The 19,654-nt window shown below is 42.2% G+C and overlaps 1 protein-coding gene across 11 annotated transcripts in view; it reads right to left on the minus strand.

Annotated features, from left to right (window-relative positions):
- Nucleotides 1-19,654, minus strand: part of DUSP16 (dual specificity phosphatase 16) — a 73,089-nt gene that overhangs the window by 38,592 nt on the left and 14,843 nt on the right. For 10 of the 11 annotated variants that reach the window (XM_087768172.1, XM_087768177.1, XM_087768169.1 and 7 more), the window contains one exon: nt 4,243-4,323. The gene's annotated coding sequence lies outside the window, so the exon portion shown is untranslated. The remainder of the gene's footprint in view (nt 1-4,242; nt 4,324-19,654) is intronic. The other variant, XM_087768180.1, reaches the window with a different exon arrangement.

Genomic DNA, 19,654 nt, shown 5'->3' on the forward strand with positions numbered 1-19,654 from the left:
CAGGCAACCGCAGAACTGGAAACCTGGCATGTAAGTTGTGTGTTTGATTCTTCAGTCAAAATAGCTCACGTTTTGTATGCACTCCTAATTTCTACTTCTATCACTTCGACTCCCGGGACTTCCCCCAGGAACTACAGGCCTGTCAGCCTGACCTCGGTGCCGGGGAAGGTCATGGAGCAGGTCATCTTGAGTGCCATTATGCAGCAAGTGCGGGACAACCAGGGGATCAGGCCCAGCCAGCATGGGTTTATGAAAGGCAGATCCTGTTTCACTAACCTGGTCTCCTTCCATGACATGGTGACCCGCTTAGTGGATGAGGGGAAGGCTGTGGATGTTGTCTACTTGGACTTTAGTAAGGCCTTTGACACTGTCTCCCACAGCATTCTCCTGGAGAAGCTGGGTGCTCACGGCTTGGATGGGTGAACTCTATGCTGGGTTAAAAACTGGCTGGACGGCCGAGCCCAGAGAGTGGTGATGAACGGAGTCAAATCCAGTTGGCAGCCGGTCACGAGTGGTGTTCCCCAGGGCTCAGTGTTGGGGCCGGTCCTGTTCAACATCTTCATTGATGATCTGGATGAGGGGATCGAGTGCACCCTCAGTAAGTTTGCAGATGACACCAAGTTGGGTGGAAGTGTTGATCTGCCTGAAGGTAGGAAGGCTCTACAGAGGGACCTGGACAGGCTGGATCAGTGGGCTGAGGCCAATTGTATGAGGTTCAACAAGGCTCAGAGCCAGGACCTGCACTTGTGTCACAACAACCCCATGCAACGCTACAGGCTTGGGGAGGAGTGGCTGGGGAGCTGCATGGCGGAAGAGGACCTGGGGGTGCTGGCTGACAGCTGCCTGAACATGAGCCAGCAGTGTGCTCAGGTGGCCAAGAGGGCCAATGGCATCCTGGCTTGTATCAGAAATAGTGTGGCCAGCAGGACCAGGGAGGTGATAGTGCCCCTGTACTCGGCACTGGTGAGGCCACACCTCGAGTACTGTGTTCAGTTTTGGGCCCCTCACTACAAGAAGGACATCGAGGTGCTGGAGCGTGTCCAGAGGAGGGCAATGAAGTTGGTGAAGGGTCTGGAGAACAAGGCCTATGAGGAGCGGCTGAGGGAACTGGGGTTGTTCAGTCTAGAGAAGGGGAGGCTGAGGGGTGACCTTATTGCTCTCTACAACTCCCTGAAAGGAGGTTGTAGCGAGGTGGGGGTTGGTCTCTTCTCCCTAGTAACGAGTGATAGGACGAGAGGAAACGGCCTCAAGCTGCGCCAGAGGAGGTTTAGGTTAGATATTAGGAAAAACTTCTTCACCGAGAGGGTGGTCAAGCATTGGAACAGGCTGCCCAGGGAAGTGGTTGAGTCTCCATCCCTGGAGGTATTTAAAGAACAGATAGATATGGTGCTTGAAGACATGGCATAGATGAACTTGGCAGTGATAGGTTGATGGTTGGACTCGATGATCTTGGGGGTCTTTTCCAACCTTAATGATTCTATGATTCTATGACTCCAAGCAATCCCCTTACATCACAGCAGAACGCTCGTTTGAGTTATCTCAGGCTTTGCCTCATATGGTAGCAACTATTTTTAAAGAGGCAGATGCAGCAAGAATATATTTTAAAAACTTCTCGGAACTACACTCTAATTCTGCCTCGGTTAAGGAATTGGCAGAGAGCTTCTAGAAGCCTTGCTACAATCTCTGAAAGACTTCTACCTCACGTAAGAAGATAACCTTGAAGTTGAACCTTGGTGTCATAAACGCTCAGCAATTTTCTTCCTGACGTCACTAATGCCTGGTTTGTCAGGTGCCTGCAGCAATGCTCCCACATACGCTACTGCTGCATGGCAAAACGCCAACAAAGTAAGTTTACAGCATCTGAACATCAGAAGGTCCTGAAGGGCAGCTTTTGCATACTCGGCCTGAGACACCAGAGAGTTGATTTTTAAAACCATATATTTTTCCACTTTCTAGGCAAACAGATGTACATATGAGGAAAAACACTGTCTTCCCCTACAAATCCCCTTTCATGTTTCTCAGGATGAACACCAGCACAAAAAAAGAAACCCAAAAGCTGAATTAAAACACAGAGGTGGGAGTTCCTAAACTGCAGGACGCATGCCACTGCTGGCACATCAGCTGTTTTAACAGGAGTATTTGGCTTCACTGTTACTGAGCTGGGAGCTGCCAGTGATTCAACAGCCGGTGCCAATACCGTCAGCACCAGTCCTGACCACCACAGCCACACATGATACAAGCAACCAACAAGCCTACACAAACTCCTGCATCAGAGAGGAACTCCAGATCTAGGGATCACAGGGCAAAGTCCCGCTCCTGTGAGATGTTTCCCCCCCACCCCCCAACATCTGTGACAGCCACAGCATTCCCTCACCAGCATCAGAAAGATGGAAACAAAAGTTGTTCTGGACAGATGCTTGTAACCTATGCTACTAGACACTGAGTGACAATCAAGGAGAGAGAGAAGGCCGATCCTTGCTCAAGTTGCTACTCATCAGTAGGGAGAAACACAAAAGTGTCTATGGAGCACAAGGGAAATAAGATTTCTAAGTGAAAGTGAGCAATGGCTATATATCTTCTGAATTCAGCAAGCAAGCCAATAAATTCCAGAGATCAACAACTGTGTAATAAAGTGTAAAGTCTGGGAAAAAAATGTAACTGGAGTTACAAGAAGCCTATGTCTTGCCTGCCGTTGTGCAGACCACACAGGAGTGAGATTACAAACGCTTGTGATTTAAAAAGACGACCTCTGTTAACAAGGGCTCATGTTCCTCAACTGAGGGGAATGAGGGTGTCTTTTGGCTTGTCAGATGACTCAAGCAAGTGTCACCATAGAATCACAGAACTGTCTAGCACATAATTTCCTCACATTGGTTGGGGGCTGGAAGAACACAGACTTTCCCCCACCCTCCCTAGCACACTCCACTTTTGTGCAAGAGTGGAGAGCAGCAAGGAAGTCACTCAAATAAAAACACAGTTGTTTTTTTTTGTTGGTTTTTTTTTTTTTTTAAACGTCACTTATGTACCATGTTTATGAAAGAGAAACAGTTTTAAGAATTTCACCCTGCTGTCCTTCGCTTATCTGTATGATCAGAATGGCTGCTCCCTCCTCTCCTACATTCAGCACATCTGTACTTTAAATCTCTCTATGTAGTCAAAACAGAATAGTGTTAGTTTTCCTTGTAGAAACAGCAGCCACATGCATTTTAGATTACACACTGTACATTCATGAAAAGGCAAGTATAATCCGTTGGGAAAAAAAAAAACATGAAGGAGAATTTTCTGTTCAGTGCTCTACTGTCCTTCAACCTACGTGACTTACTCTGTTTTGATTACTAGTTCTAAAGAAAAGTCACCCCATTTCTTTGTGCTCACCAATCTGAGAACCGTGGCATGCGGAGTCAGAAAGGAAATCAGCTTCCCATGAATATGCTGCATAAAACACCTCCAGTTTAGATTTTTAAGCTCACTCTAGTTCTACGCCTACTGCTTAGAGACATTTTTACCACCAGCATTCTAAGACATCTGGGCTAAGCAAGATGAATGGACCTTCCATTTAGATAACAGTAAGATATTGCTTTTTATACAAATAGTGGTATTTGAAATAATATAGTCCTTTCTACTACCAAAAAACCAAAACAAACCACCAAAACACCACATTTTGGTGGCCTACTCAACACAGCCCTCAAATATGTGCAAAGTTCTTGCAAATGTTATTCATGCACCATTACCAACTCTGAGCAATGAGCCAGATTATAATCACTTGCATTTACCAAGAAGCCAACCTCTTTGACATTCCCTGTGGAATAATAAACGTTTATTACGTGTTATAGCAGGGAAATCTAGCTGATAGAACATGAGCTCATGGGAAGTGTTAGAACACGCTGTCGGTATGTTACATCACTCTATTCCACAGCACAGAGACTTTATTCGGGGACTCTCTTCTCCACGCATACAAGCAAGAAGCTCTCTCCATTTCAAAATACTTTTTCATTGTAGGTTCACCAGCACATAGTTCAGTGACACCTAGAAGGAAAGCCTACCTAATCCACTCCAAACAAATGCTATGACACATAGCATTTTTAGTTTCCTATTGCCTGGGACACTAGGCAACCAGGAAAAGCTTCAATGGATTTTTAAAAGATTATTCTCCCTGTATGATTTCCAAGTCAAAGCAACTGAAAATTCTGGAGTACTTTTATATGAATTCTTTGTTGTTTCATGTCAAAAGCAATTACTCACCTACATTTAAGTCAAAATCTAAATGGGTTGAACAGGATGACACAGGGTGGTCCACATACAAAGGCCAGTGGAGGGAAATACCTAAACATAGGAGAGAAAAAAAAAAAAGATCCTTATTACAAGTGAAAAAAACCCCAAACCCCCAAACCCAACAGAAAATGGATTTCACACTTTCAGTGTAGTCATTTGCTGTAAAATCCCCCAAATACGTGAAAACCTAGGTGAGAAGAGATCTATAAATACTAGCATTCATTTAAAAGGAAAAGGTCTGAAATAGAAAATTACATTATACTGATTTTGTAAAAGAAAACACAGCAAATCTCTCCACCATCTTTAAAAAAAAGAAAAAAGTTGGAGATTCTTAAAAAAACAATAACAAAAAAAAAACCCCACCAACCAACAATAGCCTTCCAAACAATTTGACACATCTTCCTGCTAGAAAACTGATCTGTAACTAGCATTCACAGGTGATGCATTTGCATGAATTCAGGCAAATTCACAAACTCTTGTTCAGTATCTATTAATATAGGGGATTCCCATAACTCAGTCTGACTACACCATGGACAAAGACTAACGAAACAGATCATCTCAGGTAACTAATCCCACCTTGCCACACGCTAAAAAAGCCAACACTGGAAACTGGTAACACTGGCGTCACCCATCATTACGTATAGTCATACTTGTACAACCTCTATACAATGCACCTGCTGTTCCTACATGAACAAATTAAATTATAACCTTTACACGAGGAAGTAAAAATAAACACATTAGTGCCAATTCCAAACCGTTTCCTGGGCAGCTAAAAACAAGATTCAAATCATCGCTATCAAGAGATGACAGCTCCACTTAATCACTGTAACATAAACCATGATAATAAATTATTGCCAAGCACTGCCTTATTATGAAATCCAGGAGTGGCTCCAAACCACGTAGTAAATGACCTGACAACCGTGAAGAGCCACTTGCAGCAGAGGGCTGAGCACATCACAACAGTCGGTGAACAGATTCAAAACCCGTGTCATCTCGCGAGGAAAGAAGCTACAAGAACCACCTCTCTGTCTTTAGGCAACTGCTCTAAAACCCTTGCACACGCCAACAGTAGAACATGGGGCTAGAGCCCTTCAGACAGGTAATGAAAGAGTTTGCTGCCCAGACCATGCTCTGCTCACTGGGACAGACGCCTTGACTGGGACCCGCATGTGTGTCCCAGCTTGGTCCCAGGCTGGAGATCCTCTCACTTGTCCATCTTTATCACATCGGTGTACATACATGACAGCAGCAGGGCAGAGGGATGGACAAGAAGATCTGTTGGAAGATTGTGCCAGGTCCGTTTCTCCCCCTGCCTCCTCCTCCCGGCTGGCAGATGCCCTTTCAAGCCCCAGGAAGATCTGGGGAAGCTCTGCAGATCTCCCTTGCTCCCTCCCCCAGGCCAGAAGCCCAGCAGACGGCAACGGAGAACACAGACAAAGCTCATCTTACTCATTGTATTTGTCACTATCCCCACTCTAATCTCATCCCTGGGCATTAAAACTAACCTAGTGCTTAACACTGATTAGGCCCTATGATCAGAGACCACCTTGTGACAGTCCAAGGAAACAACGTACTGGGACAAAAAGCATCTCCCTTTTTGTTCCTTAGTGCTTCACCTGCAGTTTCTGAAGTCTCTCTGAAAACTGCCAGGTGGTCTTCACATTCACTAGTACCTGCTATCCATGCCTCTCCAAAGTCCTTACAAATAAACTAGCTACCACCTCAGAAAACTATGTATTATTTTTCCCACTTTAATGAATAGAAGTAAATCAGGAGTTTAAAGCGGCTCCCAAGAGCCCTCATTTCACCATTGGGTGCAATTAATTCTGCTGAAGAGCAGATGAGAAACAAAGCATATACTTAATTTCAACATAGTTTACTGGAAGGAGGTGCCACATTTGTAGAACAGGATCCACTCATGATTGAAGACCGAGCTGCCGCAAGTTCAGCCATAAGCATTAAGTGCATTTGGAAATTCCCTGGCAGTGCTGTTAAAGGAACAGACATTTCCTGTAATTTTCGGAAACATTTTATATCTCCCCTCCTCCTTTTTAGCCTTGGTGGTAAGAAGGGGGAGAGAGAGAGAGAGAGAGAGGATACCATATTACCATTAAGTGAAATATGAATGAGCCACCCAAGTTTAAAGTGGAAACTTCAGCTATTTGTGCTTAGGAGAAAGTTTAAAGAAAAAAAGTCTTTCATCATGAAGAGGCCAGGATTTTTCTGCTGACTTTAGGAAAAGAAACATACATCCTTTCAATTAGGGTGAATTACAAAAGGATATAAACTTGCCTTTTTACTTCTTCTGGCAAATAAGAAGTCCTCCAGGCCTTATTTAAATACCTTTTTCTATTTTCCAGAATTAGAAATGGAAGCTTTTTTTCTCCTCTCTTGCTCAGGGCCTTCCCTGAACTGCAGCTAAACGAACCCAACCAGCCGGGTCTCACGGAGTGTTCCTCCCACAGCCACGGCTGCGGTGCATCAAGCAAACCAGAAGCCAGGGAGAGACTGAACTGTCAAGTGCGACAGCATCCTTCTACGGACCTCAATACCTACCTCTCCTTTCCTAAAAGTTTCATCCCGTCCTTTCCTAAAAATGTAATCTTGTATGAAGTATCTGGCATAAAATTTATAAAATTATATATATTATAAAATTATTTCATTTATCTGTGTAATCCAAGTTTGAAGAGATCCAATCCAAAGCCACAGCACGTAACGTAAGAACTCGCAAACCAAATTAAAACCGGAGGACAACTGCCTATCCTTACAAAACACATCACGAGTGCTATTTGGGTCCTGTACACCAAATGGTTAAGATTCATCATTTAGTTGTAACAACGGGCAAAGTCCACGCCTGCCAGTCTCTATCAGCAACTGTATTTTAGCATTTGATTCAAAGACACAAAGCGCAAAAAGGGAAAACCTTAAAGGGCTGAACTGCTTTATAAATCCTCAAGCTGTTGAAGTTCCAGCATCTCCTTACTTTTTGTAGAACAAGACTGCTTTACGGCAGCCCCTTTAATGACCCCAAGGTTTCCGTCTACTACACAATCCACACATCCCAAATCGACTGTGTTCTGCAGCTCAGCAGACCAATGCGAAGGGTGGCTTTTCTATTTTATATGGTCACCTTTTTGCTGAGAAACAGATTAAAAGGAGGAGGAGCGCTCTGAAGAGTAGTGCTAAATGAACATCAAACACAGCAGTTGTAGTAGTCCATGCTACTTCTTTAAAAAGCTTCCCATGAAAGAAGATGGGACCTCAGAGCCTTCAGATAATGATTTTTTTTTTTTTTTTTTAAGTTTAAGGTCTTTTGCCTAGTGAGAGACTTTAAGGGGAAGACATTCAAATAATATGGGCCTGCAAATAAGGAGCCAAAAATTAAAAAAAAAAGAAAAAAAAAAAAAGCAACTCTGATCTGCTTTGCGGTCACTGTATGATGAAAACAGAAGGTGGATCTGAAGCCTTCGTACAAAAACCAGGATGGATTAAAGGCAGAGGATAATGATGGTAATTTTATTAGGGAAATAAATCAGAATAGCTTCTGGGCAAGGCAGGGGTGAATTTCTTGCAACAGACTTTTTAATGACTCTTCTCTTAAATTAAATCGAATGACTAAAGATCACAGTGAGTCAATCTCCTTTAAGAACAGAGACGTGTAAACTTCTTCCACGGTACGCTGTGGGTTAAAATGTTCTGGTCTTTCACCCATTTGAGGAAATGACACCAGTTCTCCCGGAAGGCAACATGCACATTCAACCCCTTCACATCAGGGCATGAGAAAGTTTGGAAGGAATTTTTTAATTTTTTTTTAAACTGTCAACATTAATACTTTGTTTCTTCCTGCTTGTGTCTGAAAATACAGTGCTGCACTGCACTGCATGCATGTCCTGTCAGCTGTACAGAGAAACATCTAGAAGTTTAAAAAAAAAAAAAAAAAAACCAAACAACAAAACAAACCTAATAAGCTTTAATTAAATCTGTTGTCAGACTCATTAAAAAAAACCCTCTGCATGCTCAAAACAAAATTAGTATTGCAAGCACTGTATGCTACATAGCGATAAAAGCACACAGAAACATCTTCAGAAGGGATGCTGGGCCCAATAAAACATCTACATTACACGTATGTAAGCTCAGTCCTACTCAGTAAAGCAGTTAAGTTTAATTGGGTTTCTCCTTAAATGACATTTATATGGCAAGGAAACAGAATAGATGGTGGAAAACAGTGAGTCCACAATGATGGTGCAGCCCAACTGTCTTGAGGTGGGGGTAGAGAAGGAAACATAGAGCTATATGGTGTACAGCAATGGCTCCCAATTAATGTGGCGGAATAATTCAAGTCATTAGGTGCTCCTGGAAATTAAACAGTTGCAGTAATCCTGTTAAGAGGTCTCCCATTCTGAGCTATGCAGAGTAGGAAGGGGTTCGGGCTATGACATGGAGTGACTGCTGAACTGCAGATGAGGCCCAAAAAATAAATTAACAAACTCCTAGATCAGACGACTGGGACCTAAATCTTTCACCGTGGTGTAAGACTCCTGATAGTTCACGCACTGAGAACAGAACATATTTTCATACCTAATTTGTACACACAAAGGTAATTCTGATGGCCTGCTTATTACAATTGCTTTCAAATTGTAATTTAATTGACAAGACGGTACCAACAGGGCCTCAGCTCAGGAACAAAAGCAGAAGTCATGGTATCTGAGGTACACTCCAGGTAACATGCCCTGGTACATCTTTCTCAAAGGATTCCAAGTGTTTCTTTGAATTTGAATCATGTTATACAAGACCTGCAGCAGTGCCAAAGCCACATTTCTAGCATGGTAACTACATGGCTGAAAAGAGAAGCCATATATATCTTTACAATAGAAGGAGAGAGCAGAGGGTGACTTACGTTCCCCAGTTGTGCCTCTTACATCACTATAAACATTACCATTTAAGTAGAAGAAGAAGAGTGACATAACCACAAAATATATTAATCCCCCTTAAGAACAACTGACAAAATGTGACCACCATTACATCTAGTTTGCAAGAATTAAACGGGACCAGGATTTTTTAAATTTTGAAGAGCAAAAGCATGCAATACCAAACCGAGGGAGTAAATTCTGTTGTTATTACCTGACATGCACCTTAGTCAAAGACCAGCGTCAACAAGAAATGTTCTGTAGCAGCCTCTCTGGGCTTCTAACAGGGTTTTGTATAGCAAAGAGAAACAAAACGTATTTGCTTAAATTACATTTGTATTATCCTGTTTGAAGTGCGCTTGCATGTATGCACAGCTCCGTACAGATCTATAAACAAGCTTTTTACATTTCTCCAGAATTTGTAGAGGAGCTCTGTTTTACACAGTCCTTTAAAAAGCAACCAGAAAGGCACTGATTGTTGTCAAAGTAATCCCAGGCTAGGAGAGTTCAGTATACTTCTGCAATAACTGAAGTAATATATCAACAGAACGGATCAACTTCAGTGCACGCGGAGCCAACTAAAACACTTGGAAAGAAGTATCTCATCTGCAAACTGCAAGATCCTTGTATTTCTTAGGTATTCAGCAATGGAAGAAGCACCAGTTATTTGTCAGCGATCACGGATACATCAATAAATATCACTGATTAGTTTTATAATAACTTACTGATGATACATAAATTCTTGTTGATACCGCTGGCTAGCGTTCTGATCATTTTCAGACAGACTTCCAGCCTGCACGTGAGCAGCCCATAGGAACGCGTTAGGTTTTGGTACGCAGTCCTGAGGTTTCTACCTCCAGGAAACCGATCCTGAAGGATAAAGGTATACGATGGGTGGTCCTTAATCGCTTCCTTTATGTGAAGATTGAGGTCAGAGTGGAAAAAGAGCCAAGGAAGGAAGTATGCAGCACCCCTCAAACACACACACACACACACACATATACATACACACACCCCTTCCTGAACAACTCCTTGGACAGTTTAGAGGGTTAACTTGTACTTTAAGTGAAGTAGGCAGAGGCTGGGACAGAAATAAACAGCTTGCACAAGCAACACACTGCGCTATTAAGTTTTTAGAAGTGACTTAAAAATTAGGTCAGTCTAATTTGTGGCTGATACTTTGTTCTTTCAGTACTATGAACTCACAATGATGTCAGTCTCATGTTCAAACATGCCACATTTAGCAGCGTACAGGCTTCCTGAGAGACTCTCTCAGCCTTCCTTTGTGCAAAAGGCTTCTGCCAGATTCTTAGCTCATACTTCACTGACTCAGGCATGCCACTCCAGTTTCAAGGGAGTTACACTGGTTTCCCATCAAATACTGCACACTTTGGGTGGTTTTTTCCCTTTTTTCTTTTTTTTTTTTTTGGTAAACTTTACCGACTAAAAGTTTAAGAACATGTGGCCATATTCAGGTTACCATTTTAGGTCTCACCTTCTTTCAACAACATTCAGAAGATAACTGCCCATTAAAAGGTGTGGGAAACAGGTGCTTTCAACTAATTCAATCCACCTTTCAATACTTAAAGGGGGCTTATAAGAAAGATGGAGAGAGACTTTTTACCAGGACCTGTAGTGACAGCACAAGGGACAATGGTTTTAAACTGAAAGAGGGGAGGTTTAGACTGCACATAAGGAAGAACTGTTTTTACTGTGAGGGTGGTGGGACTCTGGGGCAGGCTGCCCAGAGAAGCTGTAGCTGCCCCATCATTGGAAGTGTTCAAGGTCAGGTTGGCTGGGGCTTTGAGCAACCTGGTCTAGTGAGGAATATCCCTGCCCTCGGCAGGGGGGCTGGACTAGGTGATCTTTAAATGTCCCTTCCAACACAAACCATTCTGTGATTCCATGATCTTTCCCCATCCTTACCTGATCTAAAGAAATCCTAAATGTCCCTGTACTCTACACAAATTCAGCTAACGCTTGAGGATGCAAAGCATCCACTGAATTGGGACTTAATACAGAAATGCCTCTTATGCAGCCACCCCAAAAAATTCAAAGCATACTCACATACAGAAGCTAATCTGCTGCCTAACTTCTGATGTTCAAGGAAGGTATCTTTTCATTATCATTTCTGACACAAAACTTGCTGTTGGTTTTTTAAGCATGCTAGCAAAGAAGACAGCTTTTGAAGCACCAGGATATTGTAAGTTTGTCCAGCTACAGAACTTCATATGAGCCTTGGACCCAGCAGTAAGCTTTTGTGAACATCTTTAACCAGAACCAAGTAAAGTAGCTGTTTGAGCCACCACTGCTGCCTGTTTTGCTTGAATGGCAAAATTAAACTGAAAAACATAAAGGAGAGATTTTAAAAGCAGTAATTAGTCCCTTCCGTTTCTCGCCTGTCAGCAAGAGACCCACTCTGAGGTGCCACCCTACCTCTCCCCCACTGGTTCTCCCCTCCATCCTCTCAGATGGGCCCAACCAGCCTTTTGCGTGGCTGCTCTCTAACTTGAAGACATAAACAAATCTCAGGTAGGAATAAAGGAAAACCATCTAAAAATACAACAGTAGGTAAAGAAAAAACCCACAACAGGTGACTATTTGAAAATGGCCATCTGCAAGCTCATTCTTAGTGATTCTAATTCTCACCATTTAACTCATGTTTATGCCCGTCACTAAATATCTACAATGAACATTGTGTGTGTCTTAACTGCAGTGAATCTATGTTTCCCACTGCAGCAGCCATCACAGAAACTCTACCTCACAAACACTCAGCTGGAGCAGAAGCAAAAGAGGAAAAAAGGGTGACCATTTATATGCTGCTAAAGCATTTCTCTTGGGGCTACACTACGAGAAATATAATACTAGCCCAGACTCTCCCACTCTCTTGCTCACGAAGCTGTGTTTCCCAACTGGTACAGATACTTCTATTTGGTTTTTGTTTGTTTGTTTGTTTTAAACTGTCATGTCGGCACGTTCAAACCTATATTATACATCCATGGAACAACGGTATTGCATGAATCCTTAACGTAGTTAGAAAAGCATCCCACTCTGTCTCAGGAAAAGACGCATTATCTCACAGTCATTTCCAGCACCACATTAAATTCCAGTTACTCTATGAAAGAAGACATACGGACGTGATTCACAAGAACTGCATATCCAACAGATCCTCACTATTGCTGTTTTATCTGCAACTCCCCAAGGATACAGGAAAGGCAAGTCTTCAAGGAGAGGTGACATCTTTTATGAGACCAGTTAATATGGAGTGATAAGGTGAGGGAGGGCACGAACTCTAGAATGCACGAGCCCTTCCTCACACACACGGATGTGAAACAGAACCAAATCATGACACAGAAACAAAAGCCAAGGCTTCCAAAACATCTCAACATCCAGCCTGTCCCTCCTCCCAAACAGGAAAAGAAGTAGTCCAAAGCACATCCCGAAGTATGTCATAAATTACCCAATGAATCACACTCCTCATGGAAACTGTCTGGCTGAAGCCACACCACTGAAAATACATGATACAAGACAGAAAGAAACCTAAAAGATACCTTCAAAGAAAGAACACTTCCCTTTTCCCGAATCTGTGGAGTTAATACCAAAACAAGAAAATCCTGGAGTCATCACACAGTTACTACATTTGTGGTATATTTTTCCCATAAACAAACTTTTCTCTGGATTATCAAGTTGGTTTTTATTATTATTAACTCTGACTTGACCTAGATTTAGCTTTATATTCACTGCTTTTGTTTCAAGCTTCAAGTAGGGTTTGTGTTCCTGAAGCCTTGCCTGTCTTCCCAAAACTAGTCAGTTTAAACAGAAAAAAAAAAAAAAATCCCTCTCCTTACAAACTTCTCTTATAGCCTGTCTGAAAAAACCTTGTATTTTTGGGGGGAAAAACAAAACAAAACAAAAAAACCCAACAGAACAAAACAAAAGCCACACACACAAAAAAACCATACAAAAATGATAGTTTCCTTAAAGCTATTTTTCAGGCTACTGAAAAACTTTGACCGTTTTCAGCTACAAAGAAAAATGTACCGCATTTACTCAGAATGATAGAACTAGATGTCATGCTACAAAGCAACAAGTAGCAGCTTTTGCAGAAAACTCATTTTTACTTTAACACCAATTTTCTTTTCCTTCAGTTCCAAGTTGACTTAAAGGTATCAGTGACAAAGATAGCAGGTGACATTAGATGCACTGGCCTTGACAAAGTCACGACAGTGATAGACATAGTCGATGTGTTTGTTACCAGGTTTTTTTTGTTTGCTTCGTTTTTAATTCTATTTGGATTGCAAAGACATGTTAGCTAGATAGTTTACCACCTAGAGTGGTGTATGCAATTTAGCTTCTCCACAGGAACTCCGAGTACCATGAAAAGACTGGCCCTGGTGGCTCGAACCCCAGAGCACGAGGAGTCGTGGCAAAAAGACACCTGAGAGAAGCCAGTTTCTACCACTGAATGCCAAAAGCATTTCAGATGCGGAGGCTTAGGCGAGAAATCTTTTCCAGAGAAGACTTCATCCCTGACTGCAACTGCCCTCTCTGATAGGATTATAGCACAGGTCAAAATGTGCAGGAAAAGAGTCTAACGCAACCACAGAAGCAGAGGTCACCAGGAAAGAGGGGAAGGAGAAGCGCTCCTCCCACCCCTTCAGGCGTCTTCCTCTGCAGCCACTCCACCAGGCTCAAGCTAGAGCAGTAAATGCCTAGGCACACACTTCTGAAATCAAATAATCCATAACCTGGGAGCTGGGCAAAGTCAAGCACAAATCAAAATAATTTTTTAGAACATCGAAATTTTAATTTAGCTGAGACAGCTTCAAAACAGGCAGAACAAAAAAACCCTATGACTTAGATGTAGAAGAAAATGTATCTAGTCTACCTGTAGCTGCAATGCATAGGCATTGCACTAAAATATTCTTCCTAATCTTGTTCTCACCATCAGCTTAAAGCATAGTTTTGCCAAGGTTCAGCTTTCTGGCACTCTATTGAAAGCATAACCACATAAGATCCTCTTGAGAACCAGCTTTAGGTTTGGCAGGGAGACCACCTAGCATCAAAGGTATGCCTTTTGGTATGCCTATGGCCATATGCTTGAATTTCAGTCAAACAGCAAGAAGCTGCAGGGATTTGGTTTTGGTTTGTTTTTTTTTAAATGTGTTTGGCAGTTAAATTCTCCTGCTATTCCATGGGCATTGAGCATGCTTCAGTGCGGGGACAGACAGCGTGCAGAGGAGATGCTTAAATCTAAGACTCACGAGCTAGCTCTGAACCAAACCACCAACTTGGTGTTCAAACTAGCTTTGATAGAAAGGTGGGTTTATGTGTGCAGGCTCACCCCACGGCATGGCTACAGAGCTTTCCATACCTCGGCTAAACGCTTTCTCCATGGCACTTCACAGCATAGGGCAGATGAACTAGGCTGAGCACCTCCATCTGCACCATCCCCCTCGCTGCCGCATCCAGAATCATAGAATCATAGAATCGTTAAGGTTGGAAAAGACCCCCAAGATCATTGAGTCCAACCGTCAACCTATCACTGCCAAGTCCACCACTAAACCATGTCCTCGAGCACCACATCTATCCGTTCTTTAAATACCTCCAGGGATGGAGACTCAACCACTTCCCTGGGCAGCCTGTGCCTGGGCAGCTTGACCACCCTTTTAGCGAAGAAGTTTTTCCTAATATCCAACCTAAACCTCCCCTGGTGCAGCTTGAGGTCGTTTCCTCTCATCCTATCACTTGTTACTAGGGAGAAGAGACTGACCCCCACCTCACTACAACCTCCTTTCAGGTAGGTGTAGAGAGCAATGATTTGTTCTGCGACTGCTGCTGTGTGCCACTGCAGTACCAAACACCACAGAAAGCATATGATCTCTTAAACTTGCATTATTACTTCTGCTCAAACACACTGACAGCATAAGGAATGGAAAATAATCTTAGCACAAGAACACAGAAGTTGCTGCAGACAGCAGGGGTGGTCTGTATATGAAGTTAAGTGAGAAGTATGCTGGAATAACTGAAGGAGAGGAAAAATACACTAGTGGCCCAAAAAGATTAACCTGGCCATCAGATATTAATCCACAAAACCTACAGTTGCCCCCAGGAGTTGATACACCTTTGGCTTTAAACAAAGCATGTACTGCTTGGATGGGAAAGGGGGACTTGTTCACGAAGAATTCCTGCTCCGATGGTACAAACGGACGGTGCCTGTCGCCTGGGTCTAAAGATCCAAAGCCCGGTGGGCACAGTTCGAAGTGCGCCATTGCCCCTTATGCTAGATTGCTGTAGTTTTTTGGTGTGTTTAAGGTAAAACACAAGTTAATAACTCCTTTCAGCACAGGTCTGTAGAGTCAAGTATGAGAAAGCACCAGCATGATGATTGCTCACACAGTCTCAGCACACCATCCCTGTTCTTACGCAGCATGATAGGGACGTTCCTTACCTCTCTTCCGCACCTTCCTCGGGGCGGAACTCACTCAGTCAAGGAGTAATTATTAAACCACGATCCCATCTGCTTTGCATTCCCATTAAAGAAAACCTTATGCAAAAAGGTAAGAGCTTGGCTGCAAGTCCTTGGCCGAAATATCCTCTTACCAGTGCTGTGCTGCCTGCCAGGTCGTTGCTGTTTGTACTTCAGAAGTTTGCAGCAGACAGACTGTGCCAAATTTGAAGAACTTTGTCATTAAAAGAAAAACTTTAAGGCTAACAGTAGGAAGTGCTCTCCATGCTTCGCTAATCTTGTAAAACTATACTGTACAGACAATTACAATTAATAAAAGTATTCTTAGGAAGCTTAATGACAGCTTTGGAGCCATGATTTCTCTGCTTCAGGTAGACTGGAATGAGGAAGACAGTTGGGAAGAAAATTGCTCTTGCTGTTACTTTAGCCCCTCACAAATGCAAAAAGGACTCCGAAGGGAAACTGCCCCACTCCAGACAGCAATTTAAGTGGTACAGATCTGCCCAGGAACATCAGCTTCTCTTTCTGCCTACCCATGGGCAATACCTTTACTACGAGGACCTGAGCTTATAACCACAGAAAAACACTATCCTGTTCCACATTAGCTACTTAAAGGCATTTGAGGTGTTTCTTCTGAAAGGAGTGAACAGACAAAGCTCACCAGCTCCAAGAATGTCTGAAAAAACACTCGTGCTGTCACCGCTCAACAAAGCTAAGAGATGTGCAATAAAACAGCCCACTCCTTCACCGCATTCTGTACCTACTACTGTATATAATTCCCATGACTTAAAGCAGTGGCTCCCAGACAGGACACTGAATAGTCTAGGTAGGTGGTATCTTTTAGCATATTTCTATTCTGACAAAACCATGGTCATACCCAAAATTCTTTTGGTGGACAACTGACATCAAGTAAATGATTTACTGACTTAGAATTCACATTTCTTTTTAGGGATAAACAATCACAGAGGACCAGACTAATGAAGAATCTAAATATGGGAACCCTGTTCTAGTATTTTTAAGACATGATCAAATCCTCCTGGGGCCTGTCACAGACTGTCTATCCATCCAGCAAGGCTAAAGGCAATTCCCGTGGTACTCCACCCAACCTGTGCTCTTTTCAGACATTTAAATGCATTCAGGTTTATCCACGAGAAAGCTTTTCTAATGAGCAAGTTCCATGTCTGAACCCAGCAATTAGATTACCAATAGTTTCAGACACAGACAAACTTGCAAAATCCATCTCTAGACTACTGATGCCCCAAGCGGGAATGGTGTGTTGCATCCACCATGGCAGAAGCATTCAGAACATTACAAAGACAGCAGCCAACACGCAAAGAGCCTGGAGGTAACGCTTCCATCGGGTTTACTGACATTGGCATCCTCTTCATTGTCTCACAACAATTAAGAAAACCTTGAAGTTGAATAATTATGAAGGAGAAGACCAACTCTGGACCATCTTTTATTCAACTAAACCATAAAGAACAAGAGATTAAGCCTCTTGGAAGGTCTGGTAATTTTGTTACCTTATTTATATTATCATGATCAATTGCATTTTGATTTTAATTTTTGAATCCAGAGGAGAGTTACTTAATCTGTTATAAAACTATAAACATAGCTAAATTGTTTGAGGTTGACAGCCACACGAAGAGATAAATGAATTTGTGGCATCCTATACAAACAATTCGGTGAAAACCCCAGCACTACATATCAACACGTGATGGGCCTTTTAAAGACACAGTCAGATCTGAAAATTCAGTTGGAAAACTTGACAATTTGTTGTCGCTTTGAGTTTCGTAAAAAAACCACCCTGGAAGCTCCAAAAGCAAATCTCAATTTAACACACACATGCGCACTACTTCACTGAGTTCCCAGAGAACACAGTAGCAACAGCAGTCAAAGGGATGCATCCTCCTGGAGCAGAAACAAGTTTACATGAACTATGTTTTGGGTACCATCAGGAACCACCACATGTAAACCCATCACTTTGACACCTTGTCTCATGTTTAAATATGTTAAATCTCCACAGCAAACCGAATCATACACTAAGGAAACAACCACTGCTTGTAACACAGTCTCAAGAGAAAAAGTAGAACGACAGGAATTAACACCAGAAGTTACAGAAGAAAGGTGGTTTTGTTTGTTTAAGACTTACTTTGAAGATATGTTGTGCATGCCAACTGTTGGCAGTCATCAACAAAAATAAATTCTTGCTGTTAACAGAAGTAACTGAAAAGACAGACAACTTAAGATGTTACTACACTTTCTTCTGGATTTTAACCACCGGACATTGCAATAAAAACGGTGACAGAAAGAAAACATGATCAACTGACGGCCAGTCTACAGAAACGTGTCACTAGCTAATGGCTTCACCTACAAATCAAGTCACTGCAGGTTTCACTCATTTCTAGTACCCCCCCAAAGGAACTAAAAAAATCTGCTATCGCTGAGAGGCTCCCCTTTTAGCATTCCCCTTTCCATCAACTTACTTCATGTCATGACTTATTTCTCCCTAGACTGCAACCTCAAAGCTAGAGTTGTATCCTGCCATTTTTCTGCTTGGTATTAAGACAATTTAAACAACACAGATGGATGAAAAAAGCTCACCTAGGCACACAATCTCTTTTTGCTAGTAGCGCAGTAGCATTTCCTTTGGCCTTCACTATGCTGCTCACACCTACGCAGAACACTGCAGTAAACTTAATTTTCCAGACCTGTTCCTTTGACCAGATGCATCTTTATTTTCTTCTTAAGCCGTACGAGACAACGTGAGACCCTCACCTATCTCATACTCCTTCCAAACACTGCCTCAAAACCACTACTCTGCCACGATGTCTACAAGGACTTTTGGCATCAGTACCAAGACTATTATGTCGACCAGAATTGCCTAGGTGAACACCACTCCTCTCTGCCTCTGGGACCACTAAACACAGCAGAGTCCATGGTCTGTGACTGGCCTCCTGGGTTGTGTAATAAATATCTGTTACTGCATGGAAGGGATACTCTAAAAAAAGTGCATATTAAGTAAAAATAAGCTGCGACTTTGGTTTTAGATGCCAAAGCAAACAAGATTAGTACTCCATAAAGAAAATAACCTAGTTATTTACCACTTTGGAGTTCTACCAAGTATTTGATACAACCAAGCTAAAGCCGAGGATTTTAGTATATTTTCATTACAACTTGTTTTTGAGTAATTGGGTCTCAAGACAGCATTGTTTTTTGGGGAAAAAAAAAAATGCAATCTCCAATATCTTTTCTCTGCTTCTGGAGTAATACTTCTTAATCATTCCATTTCACAACAGTGACCTTAACAAAACAAAACAAAAAAAAAAAAAAAAAGAAAAGAAGAAACAAGTATTTTGATAACAAGTTCTCTGCACTTAGTGTTTCATAACAATTTTATGCTTGCAAAGATACCATGTCATTCCGGACATAGTGTATTTCAAAATGGAAACCTATCAGGAAGGAATTTAGAGAATCATGCTCCCCAAATGAAGGGAAGACAGCTGATACAGAAGCAGAGAGTGCACCATACTCTCCATTCATCCTTCCTTACTCCTTTACTTGGTAAAATGGCACTGGCATACATTTGAAGACAGCTGAAGCACTCTGTATATGAGGAACCATAAACTGCCATGGAGATTGATGAGGAAGGGTCTTTTCCGAGGGGAAAATAAAACCAAACAAAACCCCAAAAGAGTCTGTATGTGGCTGTCAGGAGGAGGGGAGGAACAACAGGAAGGATGAAGATATCACTATGAATCTGGCGTCTTTAATTCAGGGAAGCATCAGAGCTCTTGCAATTCCCACAAAAAACCAAACAAGGAATCATACAGTTACTGTGGAAAAGGGGGAAAAGTCAAGCTGATTCTGTTTAGAGAAGGAAGTAAGGGGAATACCATGCCAAATGCAAGAGGAATTTAATTTGATGAAGGAGAATCTACATTTCAATTTAGCCTTTGAACCATGGCAGGACATGCCAAGGGACATTTTTCGTTCCATGTTTGTT

The sequence above is a fragment of the Nipponia nippon genome, unplaced genomic scaffold, assembly GCF_047370975.1.
Source record: "Nipponia nippon isolate SJK-2023a ecotype South Korea unplaced genomic scaffold, ASM4737097v1 scaffold_3, whole genome shotgun sequence".
In the NCBI taxonomy this organism is placed as follows: Eukaryota; Metazoa; Chordata; class Aves; order Pelecaniformes; family Threskiornithidae; genus Nipponia; species Nipponia nippon.